We start from the raw sequence: 17,626 nt of genomic DNA on the forward strand, positions 1-17,626 counted from the left end.
CATCAGCGTGCCATAGATAGAAATGTCATCTTGACCTTGTTTCTGAGAGATGTTTTAACCTCACTAATTAAGTAACTGCCACTGTTATTCAGTGAAACCCTCTTGAGAGAGAAGGGCCTTTGATTGGGGAAATTTCCTAATTGGATAGGACTTCTCATCATAAATTTTCTAATTGGATAGGACTTCTCACCAGAAAATAGTCATACCATGTTGATTACAGTTTTACCATTAGGAATTCCATTTTTTTTTTATTAAATCATAACTGTATACATTGATATGATCATGGGGCATCATACACTTGCTTCATAGACCATTTGACACATTTTTGAATTTGATTAATCTAAGTAAGTATTAGCCTGGAGATATTTGGAACCAGTGAAAAGATCAAATCACCCTAGGAACTCATGAGTCTAAGAAAGAGGATGGGCTATTCAATCATGTTCATAAAAATAAATATTGTAAAACAGAATAACCATACAGTGTGTATTTTTATATAACAGCAATTCTCTAGTGATTGCTAGTATCTAATGATTTCTTCTGTTTTTCAGCCTTCATTTTAAAATTTGTATTATTCAAATACTCATGAATATACACAAGGAGAATTGTATAATGAATTCCCTGTACCCATCAGCCAGCTTTAGTAATTATCAATATTATTTATTGTTGTATCATCAATCCCCTTGACTTTTTTGTTTGTTTTCTTCACTCATTTAAAAAGAATCCTGGATATATTATTTCACCAATACTTCAGTATTCACCTTTGTTGATCTATTTTTTATTCTGCTAAAATATCCATAGATACTAACATATACCTCTTTGTAGCCTTAAAACACATTTTTTTTTTAGGTTATCACAAAAAATTGGTATATATTATCATCACTATTGATCAGGTTAGGGGAAAAAAACCTGAGATTCCAACTGGTTAAATGACATTCTCAGCGACTACTGAATAGTGACAACAGGTTTCAAACTGGGGCCTCCCACAAAGGTATATGACCCTGTCAAGTAAAATCCTGCTGCCTTGGGTATGTGACTTTGACTGCTCTTAGCATAGGCTCCCTTTTTTTGATTTTGTGATACTTTGGGACCAACTACAGGCAGTTGAGGGTAGCCTGAGGGAAGTGGCCAGTGGAGATGTATATTAAGCATGTCTTTTTATTCTGATGTTTTGATGTCTGAGGTCTTGCTAACTTCTGATTTCTTCACAGCCATCTCATGAGCTTGCAACTTATGCCAAAAAGACAACATATTACTTAACTATCTTCACTGAGGCCTTACTATGACCTGAAATTTTCTAGGAGGAAGTACCCAAAACACATATTTAAGTAGTAACTTGAGTCAGATAAATAATGTTTGAAAAATACACCAATACTCCTAGTGGAAGATCACCAATCACTGGAGAGACTGTCCCTCCCAGTGCTAGCCAGGGCTTGGGAGATTGCAACTGTGCTTTTCATGTGCAAACCAATCAGTCCAGAGCCTCTGCCCCCACACCTCCCTTATCTACCAGACTCACAGTTCCCGGCCCCTATCCATCTGTCCTATCCATAGAAAACTGGGGAGAGTCTATGTGCCCTAGAGCCTGCTGAAATTACTCTTAACTCTTCAATCCTATACCTGCTTACCTTGCCTTACTTGCTTCTTCTTCCTGGAAGAAGAAAATATTTTCTTTCACTCCCTCTGACTGACCAGTGCTTCCCTTATGGCCCTGTATACTATAGCAAGCCCCCTCCTATGGGAGCTATGAGGATAAGAAATCATCTTTTCAGTGACTGCCATATCTTTATCTGTTGACTTTACCATACCATCTCATATTTACCATACCTGGATAATAATAAAACCTCTATTCTAATACAAGGTGGGAGAATGAGTAAAACCTTTGGAACCTAATATTCTAGGGCACACTGTTGTGCTATGAGAAAACTCTTAGGTGCGCTATAAAATATTATTTTATTATTATTATTATTGTTATTATTATTATTATTATTTGCAGTTTTTGGCTAGGGCTGAGTTTGAACCCGCCACCTCTGGCACATGGGGCTGGCGTCCTACTCCTTTGAGCCACAGGCGTTGACCCGCTATGAACATTTTTAAAGATCATTAATTAACTTATTTTTGAAAGAAGTTCAAAGCATAGTAAGTATATTCTTTTTTTTTTTAACTCTTTTTTGTTTTGATCAACATAATTGAAGTGTGCCATGTAAGTTAAACTCTATTTCAAGTGTGCCGTGAGATAAAAAAGGTTGACAAGCTCTGAGCTAGAGCTTGCTGCTGCAAGATCTAGCAAGCTTAGTTGGAAACAAGTGAGGATTCAAGGTTAATTAGTCAGGTTGGAGACTAAACACTGTGAAAAGACAGCAATGAGGGACAGACAGGGAGGTCAACAGCACGTGGAAGACATCTTCATTGGCAGGGGCAGACTTAGTGAGTGGATGGTGATCATTCACTTATCTTGATGGCCTCCTGAATTCTGGAGGGAGTTGTGTTTCTTAGTTATGAACGTAACCCTAACATTTGCACTGCCCTAGGACTGTAGGAAGGCAACATCTCTTTCACTGTGACATCGATACCTCCCCATATTTCTTCTCTCAGGCCACCATCCCTTCTGGGCCTGCACCCAGTCTTGCAATAGTCAGCAGAAAAGGGCCATCCATATCTGAGGCTTTCAGTACTTGATTTTACCTTAAGTATTTCCTCAAGTTCTCAAGCTATCTCTTGCATTTCCAGCCCAGAGAAAATATTAGATCTCTTAGAGCCTTCAGAGCTCTTTAAATCCAATATTCTGTTACCAATGAGGAAACTGAACTTCAGAAAGAGAAAGGAGCTGTTCTGAATGAAGAACAGACTTCAGAAAGGCAAATGACTGTAACACAGGCCTCTTGACACTAATGTGCACATATCTGTTGCTGATCATTTTCACTGAAATCTGATTTCTATTCAGTGTACATCATATCTCCTGATAACAAGTTCTAGGGGACTATAGGTGTTAACTTGGCAATAAGCATTTATTACATTAATTTTGCTATTTAAATAACTGAGAAATTAATTATTTCCTGATAAAAAAGTTCTCACAACGGAGTGTTTCTATTTTGCCAATGGACATTATGTCATATTTCATTATAATTCTGATACACTGTAGTAGGTAGAGTTTTCTTTCTAACTTCAAATGCAAACAACCCACGAGATAAACACACCCCACACCTGAATCCTCATTGTCAGTATCCACCTGTCTTTTTTTTTTTTTGGTAGAGACAGAGTCTCACTGTACCACCCTCGGGTAGAGTGCCGTGGTGTCACACGGCTCACAGCAACCTCTAACTCTTGGGCTTACGCGATTCTCTTGCCTCAGCCTCCCGAGCAGCTGGGACTACAGGTGCCCGCCACAATGCCCAGCTATTTTTTTGTTGCAGTTTGGCCAGGGCTGGGTTTGAACCCACCACCCTCGGCATATGGGGCTGGCGCCCTACTCACTGAGCCACAGGCACCGCCCTCCACCTGTCTTTTTAAAAAAACTTTAAACTTGGATTAATCTATCTAGTTGGATGGGACAATAAATTAAAAGGTCATGTGTTAAAACACTTCACAATAACTCATGGATTCTAATATGAATTGACTTTGAGATAATATCCTAAAGTATACTGTGAGTTTTAATGAGATATTTTGTCATTTGTACTAGTTCTGGGAAATACACAATTAAAGTTCCAATCTTCAGAATCAAACATATTCATCCAAAATGTAGTCATGGACTCAAGCCCATGTGCCTTTGCTAACCACTAAAGTGACCAAGACACCATTAAGGAAGATGCTTTACGTCAGTGGTTCTCAAACTTGAGAGGCATGGGAATAACCAAGAGAGCTTGTGGAAACACAGACTGCTGAGTCCCCACATTCAGAGCTTCTGATACAGTAGGCTGGGGTGGGCCCCAAACATTTACATAATATTTCTAGCAAATTGTTGCTGATTTAGGAGCCAAATTTGGAGAGCTGCTGCTATAGGTATTCATTTTTTGGAAAGTTACACAAAAAGAGGATGGTGGAAGTTTCCTGATTTCTTCATAGCCAACTATGAAGTTGATGTACTTGCATCTTTAATACCTATAATATCTTCCTGCATCCCGAGGAGCCCGCTGAGTCCCACACTTTCCCCCTCCCCAAAGGCCCCTACCGATCCCCCCTCTCTGGGCCACCCAGGGGTCCCTGGCCCATCTGTGCTGCACACTCCAGGTGAACCGACACCTGGCAAGGCCGTGATGTGCAGGGCTCAGCCTGGGCCTCAGCGGAGCTGCAGCTGACACAGGGTTGGGAAGCTTGAATTAGACACACGGCCCCTGGCCAGGGACCAGCCCACCACTTGTCCTCCCCAAGTCAGCTAATGCTGCTCCAGCTATTTTGTCTGTGAATTGTATGTATTTAGAATCATTTTTAGAGAAACTCTGCATTTAATCCTGAACTTTGTCCCCTCAAATGATATCTATTCCAGTAGTCCTTAAAAATATTTTTTTGAAATATAAAGTAAAATGCATTTGCAGAACAGCACAAAAACATCTTAATAAGTTATGATGAGATAATCACTCTAGTGACCATCCCCCGGGTCACACCCTCTCATATTTCCCTCATTTAGTCTTAGTTGTACAAGTGACTACAAATTTAGGACCCATGATATGTCATACATCATTGTCTTTCTAGGTACCTTCTTATCTGAAGTTTATTTCTCTGCAAGAGATTCACACCTCTCCCATGTCCAAAATCTTGGAAATAGGAATAAAACCCTAACTTGATTCCATTTAAGAGCTCCACGTCCAGATGCACCTGGTCACCCTCTAAGGCCAACAGGAACTCCGAGGCTGTGTGTGAAGGGCTGCTGGGCGGGCTGCTGGGCTTGCTGCCCTCATTGGCTCTCACAGTCCCACTGGCCTCATTGCCTGGAATCAACCAGACCCCAGGAATGTTCCCTTGGGCAACAGCAACAGATGACCCGGCTCCTTTCAGAGGCACTGCTCCAGCCAGACAGTGCTGCCCTGCTCCCCCACCCTCTAGTCAGGCCCCAGCCTCTTCCCTGTGCTCAGGCCTCCCAGGCCCCCTGCCTTCCCAACCCTTTGCAGTCCTCTACGGCTCCAGGCAAACTTTGGAAGGTCCCTTTATGTGTGTGCCCCAAATCCACCTGCTGTGGAATCCCCGTTGCCTCACTTGCAGTGAATTTGGACAAGTTGCTTTACCTCTCCTTTTATATCCATCCTCTCTAAGAGGCTAGAAAAATTAATGGGGTTGTTGTGAGGATTAAATATTTCCCGAGTCCCTAAGAACATCCCAGGCACATGACAGTAACTGGACACGTGGATTTGGCTGTCTTTCTCTTCTACAGAACTCAACACAACCCCAGCACCATGCAGGGTGCTTGCCTGTTTGCATGGAGTAGATAATTCATCCATGGACTGATTGGACAGGGTGGCCTTATATCCAGAGTCATTTTTCCAATATCCCCGTGTTGGAGAACAGTAGCATTGGTGACTGACAAGGAGAAAGGAAATGAATAGGAACTAGGAGACAGAAATGAGAAGTCAATAGTGAGAGGAGAAGAAAAGATGGGGCATCCATGTCTTGCACAGGGAGACGAGGGGACGGTGGCTGCCTCTAGGAGGAACAAGACAAGGCAGCCACTCCTGCCTCATCTCAGTTGCAGCATTTGAGAGTGGGAAGGGGCCCGTGCAGATCCCAGATCCATCTGCTCATTGCAGAGGGGAGGCTTTGGAGGCCCTGGGAGAGAAGTGTGCAGATGAGGGCAGAATGGGGCCCAAGGCGAGGTGTTCTCCTGCCAGAAAATGGGGCCCCAAGTTCTCACCCCATCCCTCCATCTCTCCCTTCTCCTTTCCCAAGGCCACCCTGTCACACCATTGCAATTGTACATGCAGAAGGTTACTTTGCAGATTCTGAGGACACTGACAGAGAAACAGCATTCTGCCTGTAACTTATCACCTCTTTTGTGTCTTTTCCTACTTCCTGATTCTTAATCATAAGCCCCTCTGTGTAGGCTCTCCCCAGTCTCTCTTTCCCTCCTTTCGTGATGGGCATCCTGAAGGTCAGGTCTTATCCAGGCAGTGGATCCTTGGGCCTTCACTCTCTCTAAGTCTCTCTCCAGGCTCCTCCCCTCTTTCTTGGCATCACCCTGGTTTCTACTCCGCAGGCTGCAGCTGTGACCCTTGGCCAGCAGCCCTGGATGTTCCAGGCAGGGAGCTGGGCTGGGGAGGGGATCTGGGCCCTCCCTGCTGGAGGGGCCTCTGGCAAGTCTGTGTCTGCTCTGGGCCCTCCCCTGACAGGGCTGTCCCCGCACGGGGGCCCTCTGGGCAGGTGCAATTATTCCTTTTCCTCCAGATGCCAAGATATTCTTTAGTCCTATATCCAGGAGGAGAAATGGAGGACAGAAAATGGAGCAGAAGAGAGCGAGAAACCTGAGTGTGGAGCAGGCACCAGGAGGAGGGGAAGGAAGACAAGTGCACATGTCAGCAATGAGTCTGATTCTGTTGTTGGCCCAGCAGGAAAACCAGCATGTCTGAGGATAGCACCGGAGGGGCTGGTCTGGTGTGACTTTGCATATCTATGAAAGGGAGCTAAGACCCAGGCAGGCAAATGAAGGCTACCCTGAGGACATCCTACAAGAGAATGGACACTCACAGCTTAGAAGTCCCTAAGTCTGCTTGGCTAAGCCCCCAGCAGGCTGCTTTAATCAAGGGAGTGGCATATATATTAAGGGTTTAAGTTTCTTACCAGCTGGCTGGAATTGACAATAGATTGTATACATTTTTTGTGTGTGAAAAATAAGTATCTTACAAGCAATGCTGAGATGCCAACATTAGAAAATACAGTTTGCAGGCGGCCTTAGGTAGGCTGGATCACTCTTCGTCCTCCCCCTCTGGCACTGTCTCATTTTCCTCACCACCTTCAGCAGCCGAATCCACAGGTGTTGCTGTTGATATGGGCTCGCTGGAATAGGAAGACAATGGCAAGGCTTTTACTCTTAAAAGGAGCAATTAACTGGGTTATAGCTTTCATGTCAAAGGGGACAGGGAGGGGAGGGAGGTGGGAGGGCGGAGGAAGGAGGGGGATTAATGGGATTATGTCTGCGGTGCATCTTACAAGGGTATATGTGAATCCTAGTAAATGTGGAATGTAAAGGTCTTAGCAAAATAACTAAGAAAATGCTACAAAAGCTATGTTAACTAATGTGATGAAAATGTGTCAAACGATCTATGAACCAAGTGTATGGAGCCCAGGATCATACTAATGTACACAGCTATGGTTTAATAAAAATAAATAAAAAAAAAGGAGCAATTAAACTTCTCATTATCCCCTCATTTTAGATAAGATATTTTGTTGAGATGGAGTCTGGCCTGGCTAGATGTTGTGAGCAGCTCATAGTAACCTCAAACTATGGGGTCCAAATGATTCTTCTGCCTCAGCCTCCCAAGTAGCTTGGACTACAGGCATCTGCCACAACACTCGGTTAATTTTTCTATTTTTAGTAGAGCTCAGGATGGCTTTGAACTCTGAGCTCAAGCAATCGTCCTGCCTCAACTTCCAAGAGGGCTAGGATTACAGGCGTGAGCCACCGTGCCTGGCCACTGTAGATGAGATTTTAAATTGTTCCCAGTCATTTACCCTGCATCCTTCTTGTAAATCTCTTCCTCATCAGAAGACTCCTTGTCGTGAAGCTTCTGGGCCATGTTTTTCTTGCGTGTGGCATTGAGAGGTCTGTACATATCCCTCAGCCAAAGTGGACGCCTTAACCAGAAAAAGCCCTCCTAGAAAAGAGAAAGGTAGGTATTAATTCTGCATTTCTCCTGTTTTCTCTGGCCACAGCACTGAATCTTCCTCAAATTTACCTGGCTTTCACTCTGCGATGAGCATCTTCTATGCAGAAATTCAAAAAAGCCCCTTGGGAAAAAACACACACACAAGACAATTAATGATACCTGCCATTTCCCAGGTCTCCCACGATGTACACCTCTCATTTTATTGGGACTAAATCTGTGGTTCGGCACATAATCACAGTGGGCAACATCATTATGGACCTGGAATCCTGAAAATCATTTCATGGAGAGACTTCCAGAAGCTCTCCACGTCTGTTTAAGAGGGCCCCGTAATGTCACTGGGGGGACCTTTGCGCATGGCTTGGTGGGAGGTACAGGGAGGATTTTCAGCCCCACTTACCCCATTGGCCAAGTTCCCTTGTACATTGAACAAACTGTACAAACACACAGGCCAGAAGTACTTCACTCTCCAGAAGCATTTGACATCAGTCCCTTTCAAACCTAGTACCACAGATAGCGTTTGCTGGTGGGTGAAGGATAAAGTGCTTCTATTCTCCTAGAAGCTTTATCCTATCAGGCGAGTCCCGTCAAGCAAATGCCTGGGTCCAGCTACAAAACTTATTTTCATACTGCAGGCTGTCACTGACTAGTTGTAAAATCAGTTTAAAGGACAAAATATCCTTTTAGAATATGAGCAGAATAGAAAAAAAATCAGAGTGCACTGTTTCCACATCTACTCATGTCTACACAGCATGTGCGTATTGAATTGTGATATAAAATGTGACTCACAGCCCAAGTAGAGAATAATCAATGGAGAAGTCCCCAGCTGGAAAGGGACCACCCTCTTTCTGACACTAGCACTGGGACCATGGAGCAACGTAATTTCCTTTTCTCTGTCTCCTTTTTCTTATTATAAAAGGAAGAGGCAAAGTATTATTTAAGGTCTCTTCTAGTTAAAATTCTCTGACATTTGGATAAATAGAGAATGGAGACCCCAAAGCAAGTAGAATGAGAAGGTAGGTTTTCCTGCCACTCTGGAGGAAGGAGTCATATATTCTTGAAGGAGCCTTGAAGGAGACTAGCTCCCTTGCCCCTTCCCCAGAGCCTCCAAAAAGGCCTCTGCCTGGCCTGATGCCCACCACCGGAAGGAACAGGCACAACTCCAACCCCCGCCCCTGCCTTCCCTTGAAGGACTGGTGGCAGCAGATTCGTCCTTGCCACTCCTGTCCAACTCAGCTTTGTCTGGGGAGCTAATTTTGCTGGATCCAGGCAAAGCACTAAGGCAGGTAAGTATTCTTCCTGCCTCTGGCAGTTTCATCAGTATAAAATGAAAGGATTATCTCCTAAAGCAAAAAAACTTTCAACCCAGGATCTTGTATCCAGCTAAACTGAGTTTCATCTATGATGGAGAAATTAAATACTTCAATGACATTCATATGTTGAAAAAATTTGCCATAAGTAAACCAGCTCTTCAGGATGTTCTCAGACCTATCCTCCACAATGACCAACCCAATCCTATACCACAAAAGTAAACTCACGCAGAAACTTCGGATCAAACTCCAACTTCCACACTGGCGAAAGGATTAAAAATGTCCACTGGACCTTTGAAAAACTCGATACCCAAAATTCCACCAGACTTATCAATACTCTCCATCAATGTGAATGGCTTAAACTGTCCTCTAAAGAGGCATAGGTTAGCTGACTGGATACAAAAACTCAAGCCAGATATTTGTTGCATACAAGAGTCACATCTCAACTTAAAAGACAAATACAGACTCAGGGTGAAAGGATGGTCATCCATATTTCAGGCAAATGGTAATCAGAAAAAAGCAGGTGTTGCAATTTTATTTGCAGATACAGTAGGCTTTAAACCATCAAAAGTAAGGAAGGACAAGAATGGTCACTTCATATTTGTTAAGGGTAATACTCAATATGACGAGATCTCAATTATTAATATCTATGCACCCAACCAGAATGCACCTCAATTTATAAGAGAAACTCTAACAGACATGAGTAACTTGATTTCCTCCAGCTTCATAATCGTTGGAGATTTCAACACTCCCTTGGCAGTGTTGGATCGATCCTCCAGAAAGAAGCTGAGCAAAGAAATCTTAGATTTAAACCTAACCATCCAATATTTAGATTTAGCAGACATCTACAGAACATTTCATCCCAACAAAACTGAATACACATATTTCTCATCAGCCCACGGAACTTACTCCAAAATTGATCACATTTTAGGTCACAAGTCTAACCTCAGTAAATTTAAAGGAATAGAAATTATTCCATGCATCTTCTCGGACCATCATGGAATAAAACTTGAATTGAGTAACAACAGGAATCTGCATACCCATACAAAAACATGGAAGTTAAATAACCTTATGCTGAATGATAGCTGGGTCAGAGATGAGATTAAGAAAGAAATCACCAATTTTTTGGAACAAAATGACAATGAAGATACAAACTATCAGAACCTCTGGGACACCGCAAAGGCAGTTCTAAGAGGGAAATTTATAGCACTGCAAGCCTTCCTCAAGAGAACGGAAAGAGAGGAAGTTAACAACTTAATGGGACATCTCACGCAACTGGAAAAGGAAGAACATTCCAACCCCAAACCCAGTAGAAGAAAAGAAATAACCAAAATTAGAGCAGAATTAAATGAAATTGAAAACAAAAGAATAATACAACAGATCAATAAATCAAAAAGCTGGTTTTTTGAAAAGGTCAATAAAATAGATAAACCTCTGGCCAACCTAATCAGGAAAAAAAGAGTAAAATCTCTAATATCATCAATCAGAAACAACAAAGACGAAATAACCACAGACTCATCAGAAATCCAAAAAATCCTTAATGAATATTACAAGAAACTTTATTCTCAGAAATATGAAACCCTGAAGGAAATAGACCGATACTTGGAAGAACGCCACCTTCCAAGACTTAACCAGAATCAAGTGGAAATGTTGAACAGACCCATATCAAGTTCAGAAATAGCATCAACTATACAAAACCTCCCTAAAAAGAAAAGCCCGGGACCAGATGGTTTCACGCCAGAATTCTACCAAACCTTTAAAGAGGAATTAGTACCTATACTACTCAACCTGTTCCAAAATGTAGAAAAAGAAGGAAGACTACCCAACACGTTCTATGAAGCAAATATCACCCTGATCCCCAAACCAGGAAAAGACCCAACAAGAAAAGAAAATTATAGACCAATATCACTAATGAATATAGATGCAAAAATATTCAACAAGATCCTAACAAACAGAATCCAGCAACACATCAAACAAATTATACATCATGACCAAGTTGGTTTTATCCCAGGCTCTCAAGGCTGGTTCAATATACGTAAATCTATACATGTAATTCAGCACATAAACAAATTAAAAAACAAAGACCATATGATTCTCTCAATTGATGCAGAAAAAGCTTTTGATAATATCCAGCATCCCTTCATGATCAGAACACTCAAGAAAATTATTCTAGAAGGGACTTTTCTTAAACTGATAGAGGCTATCTACAGCAAACCCACAGCCAATATCATATTGAATGGAGTTAAATTGGAATCATTTCCACTCAGATCAGGAACCAGACAAGGCTGACCACTGTCTCCATTGCTTTTCAACATTGTAATGGAAGTTTTAGCCACCGCAATTAGGGAAGAAAAGGCGATCAAGGGTATCCATATAGGGTCAGAAGAGATCAAACTCTCGCTCTTCGCAGATGATATGATTGTGTATCTGGAAAACACTAGGGACTCTACTACAAAACTCCTAGAAGTGATCAAGGAATACAGCAGCGTCTCAGGTTACAAAATCAACATTCATAAATCGGTAGCCTTTATATACACCAACAACAGTCAAATTGAAAAAGCAGTTAAGGACTCTATCCCATTCACAGTAGTGCCAAAGAAGATGAAATATTTGGGAATTTACCTAACAAAAGACGTGAAAGATCTCTATAAAGAGAACTATGAAACTCTAAGAAAAGAAATAGCTGAAAATGTTAACAAATGGAAAAACATACCATGCTCATGGCTAGGAAGAATCAACATTATCAAAATGTCCATACTACCCAAAGCAATATATACTTTCAACGCACTCCCTATTAAAGCTCCACTGTCATATTTTAAAGATCTTGAAAAAACATTACTTCGCTTTATATGGAATCAGAAAAAACCTCGAATAGCCAAGACATTACTCAGAAATAAAAACAAAACAGGAGGAATCACACTACCAGACCTCAGACTTTACTACAAATCGATAGTGATCAAAACAGCATGGTATTGGCACAAAAACAGAGAAGTAGATATCTGGAATAGAATAGAGAACCAAGAGATGAATCCAGCTACTTACCGCTATTTGATTTTTGACAAGCCAATTAAAAACATTCAGTGGGGAAAAGATTCCCTATTTAACAAATGGTGCTGGGTGAACTGGCTGGCAACCTGCAGAAGACTGAAATTGGACCCACACCTTTCACCATTAACTAAGATAGACTCTCACTGGATTAAAGATTTAAACTTAAGACATGAAACTATAAAAATACTAGAGGAGAATGCAGGGAAAACCCTTGAAGAAATTGGTCTGGGTGAGTATTTCATGAGGAGAACACCCCGGGCAATTGAAGCAGCTTCAAAAATACACTACTGGGACTTGATCAAACTAAAAAGCTTCTGCACAGTTAAGAACACAGTAAGCAGAGCAAGCAGACAGCCCTCAGAATGGGAGAAGATATTTGCAGGGTATAACTCTGACAAAGGTTTAATAACCAGAATCCACAGAGAACTCAAACGCATCAGCAAGAAAAAAACAAGGGATCCCATCGCAGGCTGGGCAAGGGATTTGACGAGAAACTTCTCTGAAGAAGACAGGCGCACGGCCTTCAGACATATCAAAAAATGCTCATCATCTTTAATCATCAGAGAAATGCAAATCAAAACTACTTTGAGATATCATCTAACTCCAATGAGACCAGCCTATATCACAAAATCTCAAGACCAGAGATGTTGGCGTGGATGCGTAGAAAAGGGAACACTTCTGCACTGCTGGTGGGAATGCAAATTAATACATTCCTTTTTGGAAAGATATATGGAGAACACTCAGAGATCTAAAAATAGATCTGCCATTCAATCCTGTAATTCCTCTGCTGGGCATATACCCAGAAGACCAAAAATCACAACATAACAAAGATATTTGTACCAGAATGTTTATTGCAGCCCAATTCATAATTGCTAAGTCATGGAAAAAGCCCAAGTGCCCATCGATCCACGAATGGATTAATAAACTGTGGTATATGTATACCATGGAATACTATGCAGCCTTAAAGAAAGATGGAGACTTTACCTCTTTCATGTTTACATGGATGGAGCTGGAACATATCCTTCTTAGTAAAGTATCCCAAGAATGGAAGAAAAAATACCCAATGTACACAGCCCTACTATGAAACTAATTTGGGACTCTCACATGAAAGCTATAACCCAGCTACAACTTAACAATAGGGGGAAGTGGGAAAGGGGGGGGTGGGTAGAGGGAGGGGAATCGGTGGGATCACACCTGTGGTGCATCTTACAGGGGTATTTGCGAAACTTGGTAAATGTAGAATGTAAATGTTTTGGCACAGTAACTGAGATAACGCCGGAAAGGTTATGTTAACCACTGTGATAAAAATGTGTCAAATGGTTTATGAAGTGAGTGTATGATGCCCCATAATCATATCATTGTATACAGTTATGATTTAATAAAAAATAAAAATAAAAAAAAATAAAATGAAAGGATTGAAATAGATGAGTTCTAAGTTCTCTAGTTCTAAAATTCTAATTTAAATCGCCAGACCAGTATTTACCTCCTTGGGACTGAACCTGATTCTACATCTGTCCTTCCTGCTCGTCTATGAGAATAAATCTGTTTTGGAAGAAAACAATCATGATTATCCATCATAATGACCAGTATCTCCAAATCTTTATTCATTCCTTTTAAGTCTTACCTACCCAGTGAGATAACTTTTATTTATCTATCTTTTCTTTTCTTTTTTGAGACAAAACAAAAGGTGTCACCCTGGGTAGAGTACTGTGGCATCACAGCTCACAGCATCCTCAAACTCTTTGGCTTAAGTTTTGTTGCAACCTCAAACTCTTGCCTCAGCCTCCCAAGTAGCTGGGACTACAGGTGCCCACCACAATGCCTGGCTATCTTTTGGTTATAGTTGTCATTGTTGCTTGGCGAGCCTGGGCTGGATTCGAACCCCCTCCCACCCACCCCCACCCCCCAGCTCTCCTGTATGTGGCTGGTGTCCTAGCCGCTTGAGCTACAGGTGCTGAGCCAGGTATCTATAATTTTTTATTAGAGATAGGGTTTCAATCTGTCACCTGGGGTAGAGTATAGCGGTATGATCATAGCTCACTGTAGCCTCAAATTCTTGGGCTCAAGTAAGCCTCCTGCCTCAGCATCTTTAGTAGCTGGAACTACAGGTATGCACCACCATGTCTGGCTAAAAGATATATTTTCTGAAGACATAAATTATTTTTCTGAGACAGTCTCACTCCGTTGCCCTGGATAGAGTACAGTGGCATTACTATAGCTCACTGCAACATCAAATTCCTGGGCTCAGCTGATCCTCTTGTCTTAGCCTCTAGAGCAGTGTTTTTCAACCTTTTCACAGCACACAGCACACAGCACCCAGCCCGGCCAAACTTCAACAACAAAAAAATAGCCAGGCATTGTGGCGGGCATCTGTAGTCCCAGCTACTCGGGAGGCTGAGGCAAGGGAATCGCCTAAGCCCAGTAGTTGGAGGTTGCTGTGAGCTGTGTGACGCCATGGCACTCTACCGTGGGTGATAAAAGTGAAACTGTCTCTACAAAAAAACAAACAAACAAGAATATTTGTGTCATCAATGTAAATCCATGTTCAAATGATAAAAAATATTTTACCAATTAAAATCATTTTTGTTTTAGACAGAGTCTTACTTTATTGCCCCCAATAGAGTGCTGTGGTGTCATAGCTCACAGCAACCTCAGACTCTTGGGCTCAAGTGATTCTCTTGCCTCAGCTTCCTGAGTAGCTGAGACTATAGGTGCCCTCCACAACACCCGGCTACTTTTAGAGATGGGGTCTCACTCTAATTCAGGCCAGTCTTGAACTCTTAAGCTCAGGTGATCCACCTGCCTCAGCCTCGCAGAATGCTAGGAGTACAGGCACGAGCCATGGTGCCCAGCCCTTAATTAAAATCATTTTAATTTGGTTCTTTCTACTTTATTTATTATGGCAACTAGAAAATGTGTAATTATATAGGTGGGTCACATTATATTTCTACAGGACATGACTGATCTAGGCTCAGGGCTTCTTCAGCTCCACCGCTGGTCCAACCTGGCTGGAGGCACAAACCTACAGCAGCAGCTGCCAGGTTGAATGAAGTCATCGGGGAAAATTCAATTCATCATAGCCTACAGTAGCCCAAGCTGTGAATTGATTGAGAAAAGAAAGAACATGTCACATCTCTAGCCTGGGTTGGGGAATCTACCCTGCCTGTAGGTCCTGGAGCAGAGGACCCAGTGGCCCTAAGTGCACCTGCTGTGCTTGGCACTGAGTTGGCCTCAGACGGCTCCTGCTGCATTAATAATGTATTCACTTCCTGAGACCTTGCCCTCCTACATTGAATTTTTGTAAAAATATAAGAAGTAAAAACAAAATAAGATTGGACTCACCTCCCAAAGGTGGCTCAATTCTAAAGTGAGATTGATCTACATGGGGTTTTTATGTAGAAGGAGTCTTTGCCCACCCTGTTCACACCTGGCTTCATCTCTTTAATCTGGTTATAGTTTGGTTAAATTTCTGCAGAAACAAGATTCTTACTAATGATACAGAGGTTACTATAAACCTTGAGTCAAATGTTTTAACTCAACATTGAACCAAACTTTCAAAATGAATTGCGTTTTCAGAAATTTCTGGTTGCATACCCTTGAAATACTGTGAGTTTGAGTGGCAGGGTCCATGATGTGTAGGTTTTTCTCCCCTCTGCTACCTATGAGACAGCAAGACCAAGCCCTCCTATTCCTCCTCCTCAGCCTACTCAACTTAAAGAGGATAAAGATAAGGACTTTGTATGATGATCCACTTCCACTTAAGAAATAGTAAATATATTTTCTCTCTCAACAACAGGAATAATGGCCTGAAAATGGGTAAAAATGTTTTGTCTCTCTAAAACCTCCCCCACTGTTTTTGGGAATTAAAAGCTGCATCCCTACATCAGACAAGTGGTCAGGAGGGTCAGGAGAGTGTCCTTGTTCTTGTAATCTCAGAGATGGCTCAGGGGAGGTTATGAGATTATCTTAGCTGACAAAGGAATTAATCAAACCATTCCCTGTCAAACCTCCTGTTTCTGCCCAGCAGCGAGACATTGGTATTTTGAAGTCAGGAGTCTGACAATTTCCTCATTTGCCAGCAAATTAATAAACTTCTCTTTTCTCCTCAAACTATGCTCTTTCTTCTGATGTGGTCTTAGGGACAAGGGCCAGACTTTCTGTAACATTCCTTTTGATTTTTAAATATCATCTTTCTTCTCCAGATTACTTTATTGTAAGAATACTGTATATAATGCATATAACATACAAAACATGTGTTAATGGACTGATCATATCATCACTCAGGCTTGACCACACATGGGGTAGGTGCTCCTATTCCCACATTATTCAAGGATCAGCTATATTTATAAATCTCGTGAACATTGCTTCTGGTCAATATTTATAAATTTTCTCTTGGCTTTTAGAACAAATCCATTGTGTATATTTAACTTCATTAGTATTACTCTCTCTATATAAGTATATATAAATTAAATATCTAAGCCGACTGCTGTAAAATTTTATGTAGAATAAATTATTTTCTTTATTGGAAGGGGAGAAAAAAATGAGCTAACAATTTAACTCTAAGATATTGCCAATATTAACCACAAGGACATGGGTCACTACAAAAGTTTTGAGACAGACATGTTATGGTCCATTATTTCACTGCCAAGAAACACAGTCAACAGTGTCTTTTCTGATTCACCCGGGCAAGTTTCAATTTTCTGGGCTTATTGGTATCACTGGGAGGGCTTCATTTGTTTCAGTCTGAGCAGATTACATGTTTCTTCATTTTTGTGTGTCTCAAAACTTCTGTAATGCCACATATACCAGGTCATTTTATTCAGTATTCCTTAAAATATCATTTAAGAAAATCCTCTTAAAATGAGACCCTCTCCTATAGGTGTCCATAAAGTTCATGTGCAATTCAAAATAGACAACAATTTTAAACTATTTTTCCGTGAGTGTAAAGCGTCCTAGCCCTTTCCATGTGGCAGAGTAAGTCTCCATCCTCCCCTCTCCCATCAGACAACAATTCCACATGAACTTTATGGACACCCTGTATTTAAATTTAATTTTATCTATTTCACCTAATAATATGCATTCTACTTGAGAAATTTTCATCTCAGATACAATTTACACTGCATTGCAACTATTACAGAATTCCTAAAATTGTCAAGAGGATATTCCAGAGAACATAATTTAACAACTGACTTCAGCAGACATGTCAGGATAAAGACCTCCAAAAAAAAAATCTCTCTTCCAATAGAGCAGGTGAAGCTTCAAGAAAATGGCATCTGCTTTATAAGTACTACTTACTAATTGTTCAATTTATAGATGAATAAGCTAGACACAGCAGTGGTGAACTCCAGAGGTGGGACATGGAAAGTGACAGGACGGGGGAGCATGAAGACTTACTTTGCCACATGGACAGGCTAGGACACTTTACAGCTCATGGAAAAGAATCCAGCTTGTATGATGTAGGGT

The 17,626-nt window shown here is 41.4% G+C and overlaps 1 long non-coding RNA gene across 1 annotated transcript; it reads right to left on the reverse strand.

Moving 5' to 3' along the window:
• Window positions 1-6,710: 6,710 nt before the first annotated feature.
• Window positions 6,711-7,931, reverse strand: LOC128594493 (uncharacterized). The gene is made up of 3 exons (XR_008382577.1): window positions 7,878-7,931; window positions 7,654-7,796; window positions 6,711-6,978 (listed from the first exon to the last, which is right to left on the reverse strand). It is a non-coding gene; the product is annotated as an uncharacterized LOC128594493 (long non-coding RNA).
• Window positions 7,932-17,626: the final 9,695 nt, after the last annotated feature.

The sequence above is a fragment of the Nycticebus coucang genome, chromosome 9 (assembly GCF_027406575.1).
Source record: "Nycticebus coucang isolate mNycCou1 chromosome 9, mNycCou1.pri, whole genome shotgun sequence".
Lineage (NCBI taxonomy): Eukaryota > Metazoa > Chordata > Mammalia > Primates > Lorisidae > Nycticebus > Nycticebus coucang.